The sequence below is a fragment of the Rhinichthys klamathensis genome, unplaced genomic scaffold (genome assembly GCF_029890125.1).
Source record: "Rhinichthys klamathensis goyatoka isolate OS25496 unplaced genomic scaffold, OSU_Roscu_1.1 h1tg000065l_1, whole genome shotgun sequence".
In the NCBI taxonomy this organism is placed as follows: Eukaryota; Metazoa; Chordata; class Actinopteri; order Cypriniformes; family Leuciscidae; genus Rhinichthys; species Rhinichthys klamathensis.
The window spans coordinates 696,316-712,985 of record NW_026606608.1 but is presented as its reverse complement, the minus strand read 5'-3'; the positions used below and the strand labels follow the sequence as shown (position 1 = coordinate 712,985).

The 16,670-nt window shown below is 42.2% G+C and overlaps 1 protein-coding gene across 1 annotated transcript in view; it reads right to left on the bottom strand.

The window, feature by feature from the left end:
- cep112 (centrosomal protein 112) overlaps positions 1–16,670 on the bottom strand; it is a 240,510-nt gene that overhangs the window by 346 nt on the left and 223,494 nt on the right. The window lies entirely within an intron of this gene.

The window sequence follows — 16,670 nt, the reverse complement described above, 5'->3', positions numbered from 1 at the left end:
CAGTCTGAATCACCTCGACGCGATGAAACGAGAAAAACTTCAAAGAAAACTGAGCCTAGTTTGGCAATTTTTAACAAAACTAAAACGACCAAACATCCCATTCTCGGTTGTATGAATAAAATAAAATCTACAACGGTCTAAAAAAAAAAAAAATCAAGAAGCTCATAACTCAAAACTCAGATGGTTTTAAAACGGCGGCATAAGAAAACCGCATTTCACTTTACCGTTCACAATGTTTAATTGTGCAGATAAAATAGCGTAAATGTCGACTCGTTGCGCTGAAACCGAATCGCAATAAAGCGCAAAATAACGTGAACCCATTTAATCGATAGCATGCTTACTTACAGTATCTGTACAGTACAGAAACTTGCATTAGCCAATATCATCAATTCGAGTTCAGAATGACCTCTCTTAAAGAAGGTATAATTGCGTAATGTACATTAAAACTACATACAATTATAATACAAAAACAACAATAATAGCATAGTACAAAGCTACACTTTCAATGAAAAAGGCTCTATAATGCATCATACAACTGCATCGAAACACTAAACAGAAGAGTCTTTAAAAACACATTCAGACGCGTCTCTAAACTATTCGTGCAGTTTTAAAGAATTAAACAAACATCGGAAATTTCCTTACGGATATAAAGAGTGCTCGGATATCCAATCCATGAGAAATGAAACAAAAACATGCTGCATTCAACTTCAAACCCATCAAGAAAAACAAAAGTGTGAGATCACAGGGGGTGAAGTCTCATAACACCACCATGAATACACTTTAAACACTCTAATCTAACGTCAAAACAACACAACACAAACCCAGACCCAAAACACGCGCTTTAACGCAGTGTCTATCACAAATACTTTATTTCACAGCGACACATGACTTCAAAGTCGGTAAACAGCACATCAAAGCAATAGCATGGGGCCAGCGCTGGGAGAACACACACACACACACGCACACTGCTCGAACTCACCATCCATCCATGAGTTCAGTCCCCAAAAGTCCCAGTTTTCCAACAACAGAACAAATATAATCCACAATATATATCCAATTGCGCGCAGTCCTCTTGTCCTCTGATGTTGTTTAGTGTCAAACGCAGATTTGAGGTTTTCCAGCGTACACTTCCTCCAGTAAAGAGCACACTAGATCCCTGTATAGTGTGTGTGTTTGAATGCGCTCTGGTCTCTTATTCCAGTGTGGACTGAGCTCAGGGTTTAAGAGCGGACATCAAAGCGCGCAGCCGACCGCACGGTCCCGACAGATACATACAACACTATTCCTCTCCTTCCCGCTTTAAACCCACACAGCTCGCTCCAAAAAATGTCTAAACGCACTTATTTATTATTATCGATGCTTCTAACCCGAATGCGCTCAATGAGTCACTGAAAGTGCCCGTTCGCTAAAGTCCGTGAGAGGAAAGTTTCAACCGAGGCGCGAGGACCTTATCAAAGCGCAGAGATCTTGAGCCGACTCCCCTCGAGCTGTGGAGCGTCAGGAGTAAGTGATCCTGCTGTTGCTACAGAAACTTTAAAGACACAGGCCGCTTTTTCCCTCTGAGGACTCGCAGTTAACTCCTTCGTTACCATATGCACAGTTAACCCCTTCGTTACCGCATACACATTTAACCCCTTCGTTACCATATGCACATTTAACCCGTTCGTTTCTGCGTTCAGAATCTGAATCTGAGTGAGAACGAGCTTTATTCGCCAAGTGTGCGCAAACACACGAGGTATTTGTGACCCTGGACCACAAAACCAGTCACTTTTTTTTAATTTGAGATTTTTACATCATCTGACATTAATATTTGGCCGAGATACAGCTATTTGAAAATCTGGAAAAAAAAATCTAAACATTGAGAAAATCGCCTTTAAAGTTGTCCATTTCGTGATTTCGCTACATCCACTCACAAAAATATTTATATTTTATATATTTACGGTAGGAAATTTACAAAATATCTTCATGGAACATGATCTTTATTTATTATCCTAATGATTTTTGGCATAGAAGGACATTGCTGCAAATATACCCGTACTTGTGACTGGTTTTGTGATCCAGGGTCCCATTTGTTGTGGTTTTTACAGGAGCTCTTGGTACATGCATACATATGAGAACAGACATTTAAATGAGACTAAGGAAAGAACATAAATAAATAAAATAAACAATAATAATAATGTGGTATACATCTGAAACAGAAGACTACGGTACGTACAGCTCTATAAATAAAATGTGTATATGTATTTACAATGTATGTATTACATATGTATGTATTCACGCATAATAGAGCTGTAAAGTTTGCTACCCCTAAAAGCTCGAGGAGAATAAGCCTTAATGATCCATTTGGAATTTCCTTTGGGTTTTTATAAAAGCAGTTTTCACTGAATTTTCCATTTGTGAGTAAATTGTGACAAAAAAAAAAAAGTATAAAGTCAAAAAGAAAAACCCTAATGCAGACATATACATTGATGATTAAAGTTAATGTTAAAAATTAAAAGATTGCCAAATATAAAAAAAAAAAAAATTATAATTCTGTCATCATATCATGTTGTTCCAAATCTCTACGACTTTCTTTTTTTCTTTCTTCTATAACGCAAACGAAGATATATTTAGAAAAATGTCTTGGTGTTGTTTTTCCTTTCAACACAATGCAATACTATTCAAAGAAAGACATTAAAATATCTTCTTTTGTGTTTAGAAGAAGAAAGAAATGCGCACAGGTTCTGAACAACACAATGGCGGGACTAAGTGAGTGACATTTTTGTGTGAACGAGCCCTTTAAGACCCGACGGGGTTAGTGAAAACAGCACAGAAGTTTGAAGTAGGTTACTTTACAGTAGCAGTATAGTTAAAAGTCCTTCTCAAGTCGAAAAGTGAAACTACCAGAAAAGCTTGTCCTGCATTTTGAACTAGTGAGGGAGGACGTTCCACTGATTCCACTTATGATACTTCAAAGGCTCCAGCGCTTCCTTTGATGTTCTACATTCACTTTAAGGAGCAGGATATTATAAAATACATGCATTAGTGCTAAATGAGAGGAATTTAAAGAGCAGATGTGAAGCTCTGTACACATCGCTGTCATATATATGGTGAGCAGAACATAAGAAAAGGACACATTTTTAGACCAAAGGACTTTCAACACAGCTCACAATAATCGAAGGTTTTCTCTACAGTCCACAAATGAAACACACACTCTAACGCTCTATTCTAATTCTAATGACTTTAGGAAGTCATTGTCCAGGATGGACCATTTACAGGCTCATTGAGATTCATAGATATCGTTGGACAACACTGCAAACTATTTTGCTTTGCGTGCAATTGCTTATTACTAGGGGTGTAACAATATACCGTGTCACAATATATCACAATTCGAAAATGCAATGTATCGTGGATAGTGATAATCTGTATTGTATAAATTACCAAAAATAAAAATTACTGTGTGAGGAAAAAATTCAAGTTTTCAGAGTTTTAGTGTCAGTACTACATATATATATAATGTTGAATGTATAATAATGCAATATTTGTGGGTCGTGATAATGCCAAATGTTACCAGTAAAAAGTGGCGTACGTTATTTTAAATATATCTAGTCAGTGAAAGAGTGCAAGCATATTCGTCTAAAATAATCCTGTGTTTTCAGCTTCAGAATCATGAATATTGTTATTCTGGTGTCTCTATTGTCCTGTGCTTTGGGTTTCAGCACCAAGTCCAAGACTATTCATTCACACACACACAATGTAACACCAAATTTAGCATTTTAATCAACAGTACATTATTTGTCAACCTTTTACCATATGTCTTGGAGAATCGCAATAATATTGTATCATGAGTTCAGTATCGTGAAATGTATCGAATCGTGACATAATCGTTACACCGCTATACTTATTGCTGATCAGACCAAGCTAAACATGTTTAATAACTAACAATTAGGAAGAAAATGCTTTTAAATTCCTCACTTTATAAGTACTTTTTTAAAGTTAACCGCCAATGGCCAAAGCTCTTTTTTAAATAATTTTTCTTTTTTTATTCCCGTTTGGTAGTTGCTGAGTGTTCATTTTGCAGCGGCTAAAGCGAGCGCGTCTGAGAGCGTGATGAACGCTGTGATCAGTAACTGCGCTCAATGACTGTATTGTCTGCCTGCTCTTTCAGCTCAGGGCTAAACTCTCAGCAGTTTGCTTTGAAGTGATTATCCCTTTATCACAAGCCAGAGCAAAGACTTTAGGGAGAACAATGGAAAATGAAAGCAAGTAGGAGGCTTATGGCAATTATCACAGACGTCCACCAGGAGTGAAGTGTGAATGTCCACTTTGTGAATGTGTGTGAATGTGGGGGAGGAGGAAGGCATAGACGCAGGGAGGCAAAAGAAAATGAGACAGATCATCATTTGCATGGCATACACAGAGCAACGACCATGCTTTTGGAGGAAATGATGTGGCTTAGGCAAATAAACAAGACAAAATCATTAAAGAAATGAAAGTTCTGCCATCATTTACTCATCCAGTGTCTTTCCGAACCCTTACGACTTTGACAAAAGAGGAATTTCCAAGCTACTCTTTTCTATACAGTGAAAACATAACGTGAGCAGGGTTTGTCAAGCTCTAAAAAGAACCATAAACATACCTTAATATAGCACAATAACAGTAGAGTAAATATAACATTATATTCCAAGTCTTCTGAAGTTGTGAAAGCTTTGTGTGAGGAACTGATAAAAAGTTTCTCTGAAATCCCTTCCTTCTGCATAGTCAAATCTGTTCAAGTGTTGTGGCATAATGCGGGAACTACACATTTAGACAAAATTGAGATAAGGAATCAGGTATCTGAGATTATAATCTGTAAATGGATTCGTAAATGGAGTGCGAAAATCAAGATCTAAGCCTAAGGAGTTAAAAAAATCTGTATAGTGTAGGTCAGCATTGTTTTTGTGACTTGAGAAGATTTGTTGTTGAATGGACAAGAACACCTGGCCTCATTCTGCTAAACTTCTCCTTTTGAGTGGAACTGGTTTGGTTCACTTAATAACACTTGTTGGATTTGTACGGGTCAGATGAAGTCTGAGCATTGAAACGGCTTCGTCTCCTACTTCTGCTCTTTCCTGGTTTCTCAGTCAAACCTCATAATGACAGTCAGAAGACTGTTAATATAGTTTTGGATATGAGACAAATATCTTCTAGCAGGTATTCTGCGTCTGGGGTCAGATCTGATATTTCTGACGTGGAGATCCATCCAATCTAACAATTTGGTGTTGTTGGCACAATCTAACAAGAGAAAAAGTCTTACTGGTTTTGAGTGAAATGAGATTGAGTAAATAATGAACGAATTTTTATTTATTATTATTTTTTTTAAATCTGTCATCATTTACGCACCCTCAAGTCGTTCCAAACCCATAAGAGTTTTGTTAATCTTGGAAACACAAATGAAGATGTTTTTAATGAACTCAGAGAGATTTCTGTCCCTCCATTGACAGACTAAGCAACTACCAATTTGACGCTTCAAAAAGTTCATAAAGAGATCGTAAAACTAATCCATATAAATAGAGCGGTTTAGTCCAAATTTTCTGAAGAGACTCCATCACTTTATATGATAACATTAAGCTTGTATTCAAATATTAATATTCAGCAACTTGCACATCAGTTGTGGTAAACGGAAGCTAAAGCAAGAACCAATGAGGTTCATTCTTGTGTTACGCAGCACGTTTGAGCTTCAGCAAGAACCAATGAGGTTCATTCTCATGTGTTACGCAGCACGTTTGAGCTTTTGCAAGAACCAATGAGGTTCATTCTCATGTTACGCAGCACGTTTGAGCTTCTGCAAGAACCAATGAGGTTCATTCTCGTGTTACGCAGCACGTTTGAGCTTCAGCAAGAACCAATGAGGTTCATTCTCATGTGTTACGCAGCACGTTTGAGCTTTTGCAAGAACCAATGAGGTTCATTCTCATGTTACGCAGCACGTTTGAGCTTCTGCAAGAACCAATGAGGTTCATTCCCATGTTACTTAGCACGTTTGAGCTTCAGCAAGAACCAAAGAGGTTCATTCCCATGTTACGCAGCACGTTTGAGCTTCAGCAAGAACCAATGAGGTTAATTCTCATGTGTTACGGAGCACGTTTGAGCTTCAGCAAGAACCAATGAGGTTCATTCTCGTGTGTTATGCAGCACGTTTGAGCTTCTGCAAGAACCAATGAGGTTCATTCTTGTGTTACGCAGCACGTTTGAGCTTCAGCAAGAACCAATGAGGTTCATTCTCATGTGTTACGCAGCACGTTTGAGCTTTTGCAAGAACCAATGAGGTTCATTCTCATGTTACGCAGCACGTTTGAGCTTCTGCAAGAACCAATGAGGTTCATTCTCGTGTTACGCAGCACGTTTGAGCTTCAGCAAGAACCAATGAGGTTCATTCTCATGTGTTACGCAGCACGTTTGAGCTTTTGCAAGAACCAATGAGGTTCATTCTCATGTTACGCAGCACGTTTGAGCTTCTGCAAGAACCAATGAGGTTCATTCCCATGTTACTTAGCACGTTTGAGCTTCAGCAAGAACCAAAGAGGTTCATTCCCATGTTACGCAGCACGTTTGAGCTTCAGCAAGAACCAATGAGGTTAATTCTCATGTGTTACGGAGCACGTTTGAGCTTCAGCAAGAACCAATGAGGTTCATTCTCGTGTGTTATGCAGCACGTTTGAGCTTCTGCAAGAACCAATGAGGTTCATTCTCGTGTTACGCAGCACGTTTGAGCTTCAGCAAGAACCAATGAGGTTCATTCTCGTGTTACGCAGCACGTTTGAGCTTCAGCAAGAACCAATGAGGTTCATTCTCATGTTACGCAGCACGTTTGAGCTTTTGCAAGAACCAATGAGGTTCATTCTCGTGTTACGCAGCACGTTTGAGCTTCAGCAAGAACCAATGAGGTTCATTCTCGTGTTACGCAGCACGTTTGAGCTTCAGCAAGAACCAATGAGGTTCATTCTCGTGTTACGCAGCACGTTTGAGCTTCAGCAAGAACCAATGAGGTTCATTCTCATGTTACGCAGCACGTTTGAGCTTCAGCAAGAACCAATGAAGTTCATTCTCATGTGTTACGCAGCACGTTTGAGCTTCAGCAAGAACCAATGAAGTTCATTCTCATGTGTTACGCAGCACGTTTGAGCTTCAGCAAGAACCAATGAAGTTCATTCTCGTGTTACGCAGCACGTTTGAGCTTCAGCAAGAACCAATGAAGTTCATTCTCGTGTTACGCAGCACGTTTGAGCTTCAGCAAGAACCAATGAGGTTCATTCTCGTGTTACGCAGCACGTTTGAGCTTCAGCAAGAACCAATGAGGTTCATTCTCATGTGTTACGCAGCACGTTTGAGCTTCAGCAAGAACCAATGAGGTTCATTCTCGTGTGTTACGCAGCACGTTTGAGCTTCAGCAAGAACCAATGAGGTTCATTCTCATGTGTTACGCAGCACGTTTGAGCTTCTGCAAGAACCAATGAGGTTCATTCTCATGTGTTACGCAGCACGTTTGAGCTTCAGCAAGAACCAATGAGGTTCATTCTCGTGTTACGCAGCACGTTTGAGCTTCTGCAAGAACCAATGAGGTTCATTCCCATGTTACGCAGCACGTTTGAGCTTCAGCAAGAACCAATGAGGTTCATTCTTGTGTTACGCAGCACGTTTGAGCTTCAGCAAGAACCAATGAGGTTCATTCTCGTGTTACGCAGCACGTTTGAGCTTCAGCAAGAACCAATGAAGTTCATTCTCGTGTTACGCAGTATGTTTGAGCTTCTGCAAGAACCAATGAGGTTCATTCTCATGTTACGCAGCACGTTTGAGCTTCAGCAAGAACCAATGAGGTTCATTCTTGTGTTACGCAGCACGTTTGAGCTTCAGCAAGAACCAATGAGGTTCATTCTCGTGTTACGCAGCACGTTTGAGCTTCTGCAAGAACCAAAGAGGTTCATTCTTGTGTTACGCAGCACGTTTGAGCTTCAGCAAGAACCAATGAGGTTCATTCTCATGTTACGCAGCACGTTTGAGCTTCAGCAAGAACCAATGAGGTTCATTCTCATGTTACGCAGCACGTTTGAGCTTCAGCAAGAACCAATGAGGTTCATTCTCGTGTTACGCAGCACGTTTGAGCTTCTGCAAGAACCAAAGAGGTTCATTCCCATGTTACGCAGCACGTTTGAGCTTCAGCAAGAACCAATGAGGTTCATTCTCGTGTTACGCAGCACGTTTGAGCTTCAGCAAGAACCAATGAGGTTCATTCTCGTGTTACGCAGCACGTTTGAGCTTCAGCAAGAACCAATGAGGTTCATTCTCATGTTACGCAGCACGTTTGAGCTTCAGCAAGAACCAATGAGGTTCATTCTCGTGTTACGCAGCACGTTTGAGCTTCAGCAAGAACCAATGAGGTTCATTCTCGTGTTACGCAGCACGTATGAGCTTCTGCAAGAACCAATGAGGTTCATTCTCATGTTACAGAGCACGTTTGAGCTTCAGCAAGAACCAATGAGGTTCATTCTCGTGTTACGCAGCACGTTTGAGCTTCTGCAAGAACCAAAGAGGTTCATTCTTGTGTTACGCAGCACGTTTGAGCTTCAGCAAGAACCAATGAGGTTCATTCTTGTGTTACGCAGCACGTTTGAGCTTCAGCAAGAACCAATGAGGTTCATTCTTGTGTTACGCAGCACGTTTGAGCTTCAGCAAGAACCAATGAGGTTCATTCTCGTGTTACGCAGCACGTTTGAGCTTCAGCAAGAACCAATGAGGTTCATTCTCATGTTACGCAGCACGTTTGAGCTTCAGCAAGAACCAATGAGGTTCATTCTCTTGTTACGCAGCACGTTTGAGCTTCTGCAAGAACCAAAGAGGTTCATTCCCATGTTACTTAGCACGTTTGAGCTTCTGCAAGAACCAATGAGGTTCATTCTCATGTTACAGAGCACGTTTGAGCTTCAGCGAGAACCAAAGAGGTTCATTCCCATGTTACGCAGCACGTTTGAGCTTCAGCAAGAACCAATGAGGTTCATTCTCGTGTTACTTAGCACGTTTGAGCTTCTGCAAGAACCAATGAGGTTCATTCCCATGTTACAGAGCACGTTTGAGCTTCAGCAAGAACCAATGAGGTTCATTCTCGTGTTACGCAGCACGTTTGAGCTTCTGCAAGAACCAATGAGGTTCATTCTCATGTTACGCAGCACGTTTGAGCTTCTGCAAGAACCAATGAGGTTCATTCTCATGTTACGCAGCACGTTTGAGCTTCAGCAAGAACCAATGAGATTCATTCTCGTGTTGCGCAGCACGTTTGAGCTTCAGCAAGAACCAATGAGGTTCATTCTCATGTTACGCAGCACGTTTGAGCTTCAGCAAGAACCAATGAGATTCATTCTCGTGTTACGCAGCACGTTTGAGCTTCTGCAAGAACCAATGAGGTTCATTCTCGTGTTACTTAGCACGTTTGAGCTTCAGCAAGAACCAAAGAGGTTCATTCCCATGTTACTTAGCACGTTTGAGCTTCTGCAAGAACCAATGAGGTTCATTCTCATGTTACAGAGCACGTTTGAGCTTCTGCAAGAACCAATGAGGTTCATTCTCGTGTTACTTAGCACGTTTGAGCTTCAGCAAGAACCAATGAGGTTCATTCTCGTGTTACTTAGCACGTTTGAGCTTCTGCAAGAACCAATGAGGTTCATTCTCGTGTTACGCAGCACGTTTGAGCTTCAGCAAGAACCAATGAGATTCATTCCCATGTTACAGAGCACGTTTGAGCTTCTGCAAGAACCAATGAGGTTCATTCCCATGTTACAGAGCACGTTTGAGCTTCAGCAAGAACCAATGAGGTTCATTCTCGTGTTACTTAGCACGTTTGAGCTTCTGCAAGAACCAATGAGGTTCATTCCCATGTTACAGAGCACGTTTGAGATTCAGCAAGAACCAATGAGGTTCATTCTCGTGTTACGCAGCACGTTTGAGCTTCTGCAAGAACCAATGAGGTTCATTCTCATGTTAAGCAGGACGTTTGAGCTTCAGCAAGAACCAATGAGGTTCATTCCCATGTTACAGAGCATGTTTGAGCTTCTGCAAGAACCAATGAGGTTCATTCTCATGTTACGCAGCACGTTTGAGCTTCTGCAAGAACCAATGAGGTTCATTCTCATGTTACGCAGCACGTTTGAGCTTCAGCAAGAACCAATGAGATTCATTCTCGTGTTGCGCAGCACGTTTGAGCTTCAGCAAGAACCAATGAGGTTCATTCTCATGTTACAGAGCACGTTTGAGCTTCTGCAAGAACCAATGAGGTTCATTCTCGTGTTACTTAGCACGTTTGAGCTTCTGCAAGAACCAATGAGGTTCATTCTCATGTTACAGAGCACGTTTGAGCTTCTGCAAGAACCAATGAGGTTCATTCTCGTGTTACTTAGCACGTTTGAGCTTCAGCAAGAACCAATGAGGTTCATTCTCGTGTTACTTAGCACGTTTGAGCTTCAGCAAGAACCAATGAGATTCATTCCCATGTTACAGAGCACGTTTGAGCTTCTGCAAGAACCAATGAGGTTCATTCCCATGTTACAGAGCACGTTTGAGCTTCTGCAAGAACCAATGAGATTCATTCCCATGTTACAGAGCACGTTTGAGCTTCTGCAAGAACCAATGAGGTTCATTCCCATGTTACAGAGCACGTTTGAGTTTCAGCAAGAACCAATGAGGTTCATTCTCGTGTTACTTAGCACGTTTGAGCTTCAGCAAGAACCAATGAGATTCATTCTCGTGTTACGCAGCACGTTTGAGCTTCAGCAAGAACCAATGAGGTTTATTCTCGTGTTACGCAGCACGTTTGAGCTTCATCAAGAACCAATGAGGTTCATTCTGATGTTACAGAGCACGTTTGAGCTTCTGCAAGAACCAATGAGGTTCATTCTCGTGTTACTTAGCACGTTTGAGCTTCAGCAAGAACCAATGAGGTTCATTCCCATGTTACAGAGCACGTTTGAGCTTCAGCAAGAACCAATGAGGTTCATTCTCGTGTTACTTAGCACGTTTGAGCTTCAGCAAGAACCAATGAGGTTCATTCTCATGTTACGCAGCACGTTTGAGCTTCTGCAAGAACCAATGAGGTTCATTCTCGTGTTACTTAGCACGTTTGAGCTTCAGCAAGAACCAAAGAGGTTCATTCCCATGTTACAGAGCACGTTTGAGCTTCTGCAAGAACCAATGAGGTTCATTCTCGTGTTACTTAGCACGTTTGAGCTTCAGCAAGAACCAATGAGGTTCATTCTTGTGTTACGCAGCACGTTTGAGCTTCTGCAAGAACCAATGAGGTTCATTCCAATTTTACAGAGCACGTTTGAGCTTCTGCAAGAACCAATGAGGTTCATTCCCATGTTACAGAGCACGTTTGAGCTTCAGCAAGAACCAATGAGGTTCATTCTCGTGTTACTTAGCACGTTTGAGCTTCCGCAAGAACCAATGAGGTTCATTCTCATGTTACGCAGCACGTTTGAGCTTCTGCAAGAACCAATGAGGTTCATTCCCATGTTACTTAGCACGTTTGAGCTTCTGCAAGAACCAATGAGGTTCATTCCCATGTTACTTAGCACGTTTGAGCTTCAGCAAGAACCAATGAGGTTCATTCTCATGTTACACAGCACGTTTGAGCTTCAGCAAGAACCAATGAGGTTCATTCTCATGTTACGTAGCACGTTTGAGCTTCAGCAAGAACCAACGAGGTTCATTCTCGTGTTACGCAGCACGTTTGAGCTTCTGCAAGAACCAATGAGGTTCATTCCCATGTTACAGAGCACGTTTGAGCTTCTGCAAGAACCAATGAGGTTCATTCCCATGTTACAGAGCACGTTTGAGCTTCAGCAAGAACCAATGAGGTTCATTCTCGTGTTACTTAGCACGTTTGAGCTTCAGCAAGAACCAATGAGGTTCATTCTCATGTTACTTAGCACGTTTGAGCTTCTGCAAGAACCAATGAGGTTCATTCCCATGTCACTTAGCACGTTTGAGCTTCAGCAAGAACCAATGAGGTTCATTCTCATGTTACTTAGCACGTTTGAGCTTCAGCAAGAACCAATGAGGTTCATTCTCATGTTACGCAGCACGTTTGAGCTTCAGCAAGAACCAATGAGGTTCATTCTCGTGTTACGCAGCACGTTTGAGCTTCTGCAAGAACCAATGAGGTTTATTCCCATGTTACAGAGCACGTTTGAGCTTCTGCAAGAACCAATGAGGTTCATTCTTGTGTTACGCAGCACGTTTGAGCTTTAGCGAGAACCAATGAAGTTCATTCTCATGTATTACACGGCACGTTTGAGCTTCAGCAAGAACCAATGAGGTTCATTCTTGTGTTACGCAGCAAGTTTTAGCTTCAGCAAGAACCAATGAGGTTCATTCTCGTGTTACGCAGCACGTTTGAGCTTCAGCGAGAACCAATGAGGTTCATTCTCGTGTTACGCAGCACGTTTGAGCTTCAGCAAGAACCAATGAGATTCATTCTCGTGTTACGCAGCACGTTTGAGTTTCCGCAAGAACCAATGACGTTCATTCTCGTGTTACGCAGCACGTTTGAGCTTCAGCAAGAACCAATGAGGTTCATTCTCATGTTACGCAGCAAGTTTGAACTTCAGCAAGAACCAATGAGGTTCATTCTCATGTTACGCAGCACGTTTGAGCTTCTGCAAGAACCAATGAGGTTCATTTCCATGTTACTTAGCACGTTTGAGCTTCTGCAAGAACCAATGAGGTTCATTTCCATGTTACTTAGCACGTTTGAGCTTCAGCAAGAGCCAATGAGGTTCATTCTCGTGTTACGCAGCACGTTTGAGCTCAGAACGTTTGACCTTCAGCAAGAACCAATGAGGTTCATTCTTGTGTTACGCAGCACGTTTGAGCTTCAGCAAGAACCAATGAGGTTCATTCTCGTGTTACGCAGCACATTTGAGCTTCAGCAAGAACCAATGAAGTTCATTCTCGTGTTACGCAGCACGTTTGAGCTTCAGCAAGAACCAATGAGGTTCATTCTTGTGTTACGCAGCACGTTTGAGCTTCAGCAAGAACCAAAGAGGTTCATTCCCATGTTACAGAGCACGTTTGAGCTTCAGCAAGAACCAATGAGGTTCATTCTTGTGTTACGCAGCACGTTTGAGCTTCAGCAAGAACCAATGAGGTTCATTCTTGTGTTACGCAGCACGTTTGAGCTTCAGCAAGAACCAATGAGGTTCATTCTTGTGTTACGCAGCACGTTTGAGCTTCAGCAAGAACCAATGAGGTTCATTCTCGTGTTACGCAGCACGTTTGAGCTTCAGCAAGAACCAATGAGGTTCATTCTCATGTTACGCAGCACGTTTGAGCTTCAGCAAGAACCAATGAGGTTCATTCTCGTGTTACGCAGCACGTTTGAGCTTCAGCAAGAACCAAAGAGGTTCATTCCCATGTTACGCAGCACGTTTGAGCTTCAGCAAGAACCAATGAGGTTCATTCTCGTGTTACGCAGCACGTTTGAGCTTCAGCAAGAACCAATGAGGTTCATTCTCATGTTACGCAGCACGTTTGAGCTTCAGCAAGAACCAATGAGGTTCATTCTCGTGTTACGCAGCACGTTTGAGCTTCAGCAAGAACCAATGAGGTTCATTCTCGTGTTACGCAGCACGTTTGAGCTTCAGCAAGAACCAATGAGGTTCATTCTCATGTTACGCAGCATGCTTGAGCTTCTGCAAGAACCAAAGAGGTTCATTCCCATGTTACGCAGCACGTTTGAGCTTCAGCAAGAACCAATGAGGTTCATTCTCATGTTACGCAGCACGTTTGAGCTTCAGCAAGAACCAATGAGGTTCATTCTCGTGTTACGCAGCACGTTTGAGCTTCAGCAAGAACCAATGAGGTTCATTCTCGTGTTACGCAGCACGTATGAGCTTCTGCAAGAACCAATGAGGTTCATTCTCATGTTACAGAGCACGTTTGAGCTTCAGCAAGAACCAATGAGGTTCATTCTCGTGTTACGCAGCACGTTTGAGCTTCTGCAAGAACCAAAGAGGTTCATTCTTGTGTTACGCAGCACGTTTGAGCTTCAGCAAGAACCAATGAGGTTCATTCTTGTGTTACGCAGCACGTTTGAGCTTCAGCAAGAACCAATGAGGTTCATTCTTGTGTTACGCAGCACGTTTGAGCTTCAGCAAGAACCAATGAGGTTCATTCTCGTGTTACGCAGCACGTTTGAGCTTCAGCAAGAGCCAATGAGGTTCATTCTCGTGTTACGCAGCACGTTTGAGCTTCAGCAAGAACCAATGAGGTTCATTCTCATGTTACGCAGCACGTTTGAGCTTCAGCAAGAACCAATGAGGTTCATTCTCGTGTTACGCAGCACGTTTGAGCTTCTGCAAGAACCAAAGAGGTTCATTCCCATGTTATTTAGCACGTTTGAGCTTCTGCAAGAACCAATGAGGTTCATTCTCATGTTACAGAGCACGTTTGAGCTTCAGCGAGAACCAAAGAGGTTCATTCCCATGTTACGCAGCACGTTTGAGCTTCAGCAAGAACCAATGAGGTTCATTCTCGTGTTACGCAGCACGTTTGAGCTTCTGCAAGAACCAATGAGGTTCATTCCCATGTTACAGAGCACGTTTGAGCTTCAGCAAGAACCAATGAGGTTCATTCTCGTGTTATGCAGCACGTTTGAGCTTCTGCAAGAACCAATGAGGTTCATTCTCATGTTACGCAGCACGTTTGAGCTTCTGCAAGAACCAATGAGGTTCATTTTCGTGTTACGCAGCACGTTTGAGCTTCAGCAAGAACCAATGAGATTCATTCTCGTGTTGCGCAGCACGTTTGAGCTTCAGCAAGAGCCAATGAGGTTCATTCTCATGTTACAGAGCACGTTTGAGCTTCTGCAAGAACCAATGAGGTTCATTCTCGTGTTACGCAGCACGTTTGAGCTTCAGCAAGAACCAAAGAGGTTCATTCTTGTGTTACGCAGCACGTTTGAGCTTCAGCAAGAACCAATGAGGTTCATTCTTGTGTTACGCAGCACGTTTGAGCTTCAGCAAGAACCAATGAGGTTCATTCTTGTGTTACGCAGCACGTTTGAGCTTCAGCAAGAACCAATGAGGTTCATTCTCGTGTTACGCAGCACGTTTGAGCTTCAGCAAGAACCAATGAGGTTCATTCTCATGTTACGCAGCACGTTTGAGCTTCAGCAAGAACCAATGAGGTTCATTCTCGTGTTACGCAGCACGTTTGAGCTTCTGCAAGAACCAAAGAGGTTCATTCCCATGTTATTTAGCACGTTTGAGCTTCTGCAAGAACCAATGAGGTTCATTCTCATGTTACAGAGCACGTTTGAGCTTCAGCGAGAACCAAAGAGGTTCATTCCCATGTTACGCAGCACGTTTGAGCTTCAGCAAGAACCAATGAGGTTCATTCTCGTGTTACTTAGCATGTTTGAGCTTCTGCAAGAACCAATGAGGTTCATTCCCATGTTACAGAGCACGTTTGAGCTTCAGCAAGAATCAATGAGGTTCATTCTCGTGTTACGCAGCACGTTTGAGCTTCTGCAAGAACCAAAGAGGTTCATTCTCATGTTACGCAGCACGTTTGAGCTTCAGCAAGAACCAAAGAGGTTCATTCCCATGTTACGCAGCACGTTTGAGCTTCAGCAAGAACCAATGAGGTTCATTCTCGTGTTACTTAGCACGTTTGAGCTTCTGCAAGAACCAATGAGGTTCATTCCCATGTTACAGAGCACGTTTGAGCTTCTGCAAGAACCAATGAGGTTCATTCTCATGTTACGCAGCACGTTTGAGCTTCTGCAAGAACCAATGAGGTTCATTCTCATGTTACGCAGCACGTTTGAGCTTCAGCAAGAACCAAAGAGGTTCATTCCCATGTTACTTAGCACGTTTGAGCTTCTGCAAGAACCAATGAGGTTCATTCTCATGTTACAGAGCACGTTTGAGCTTCTGCAAGAACCAATGAGGTTCATTCTCGTGTTACTTAGCACGTTTGAGCTTCAGCAAGAACCAATGAGGTTCATTCTCGTGTTACTTAGCACGTTTGAGCTTCTGCAAGAACCAATGAGGTTCATTCTCGTGTTACGCAGCACGTTTGAGCTTCAGCAAGAACCAATGAGATTCATTCCCATGTTACAGAGCACGTTTGAGCTTCTGCAAGAACCAATGAGGTTCATTCCCATGTTACAGAGCACGTTTGAGCTTCTGCAAGAACCAATGAGGTTCATTCCCATGTTACAGAGCACGTTTGAGCTTCAGCAAGAACCAATGAGGTTCATTCTCGTGTTACGCAGCACGTTTGAGCTTCTGCAAGAACCAATGAGGTTCATTCTCATGTTACGCAGCACGTTTGAGCTTCTGCAAGAACCAATGAGGTTCATTCCCATGTCACTTAGCACGTTTGAGCTTCAGCAAGAACCAATGAGATTCATTCTCGTGTTGCGCAGCACGTTTGAGCTTCAGCAAGAACCAATGAGGTTCATTCTCATGTTACAGAGCACGTTTGAGCTTCTGCAAGAACCAATGAGGTTCATTCTCGTGTTACTTAGCACGTTTGAGCTTCAGCAAGAACCAATGAGGTTCATTCTCGTGTTACTTAGCACGTTTGAGCTTCTGCAAGAACCAATGAGGTTCATTCCCATGTTACAGAGCACGTTTGAGCTTCAGCAAGAACCA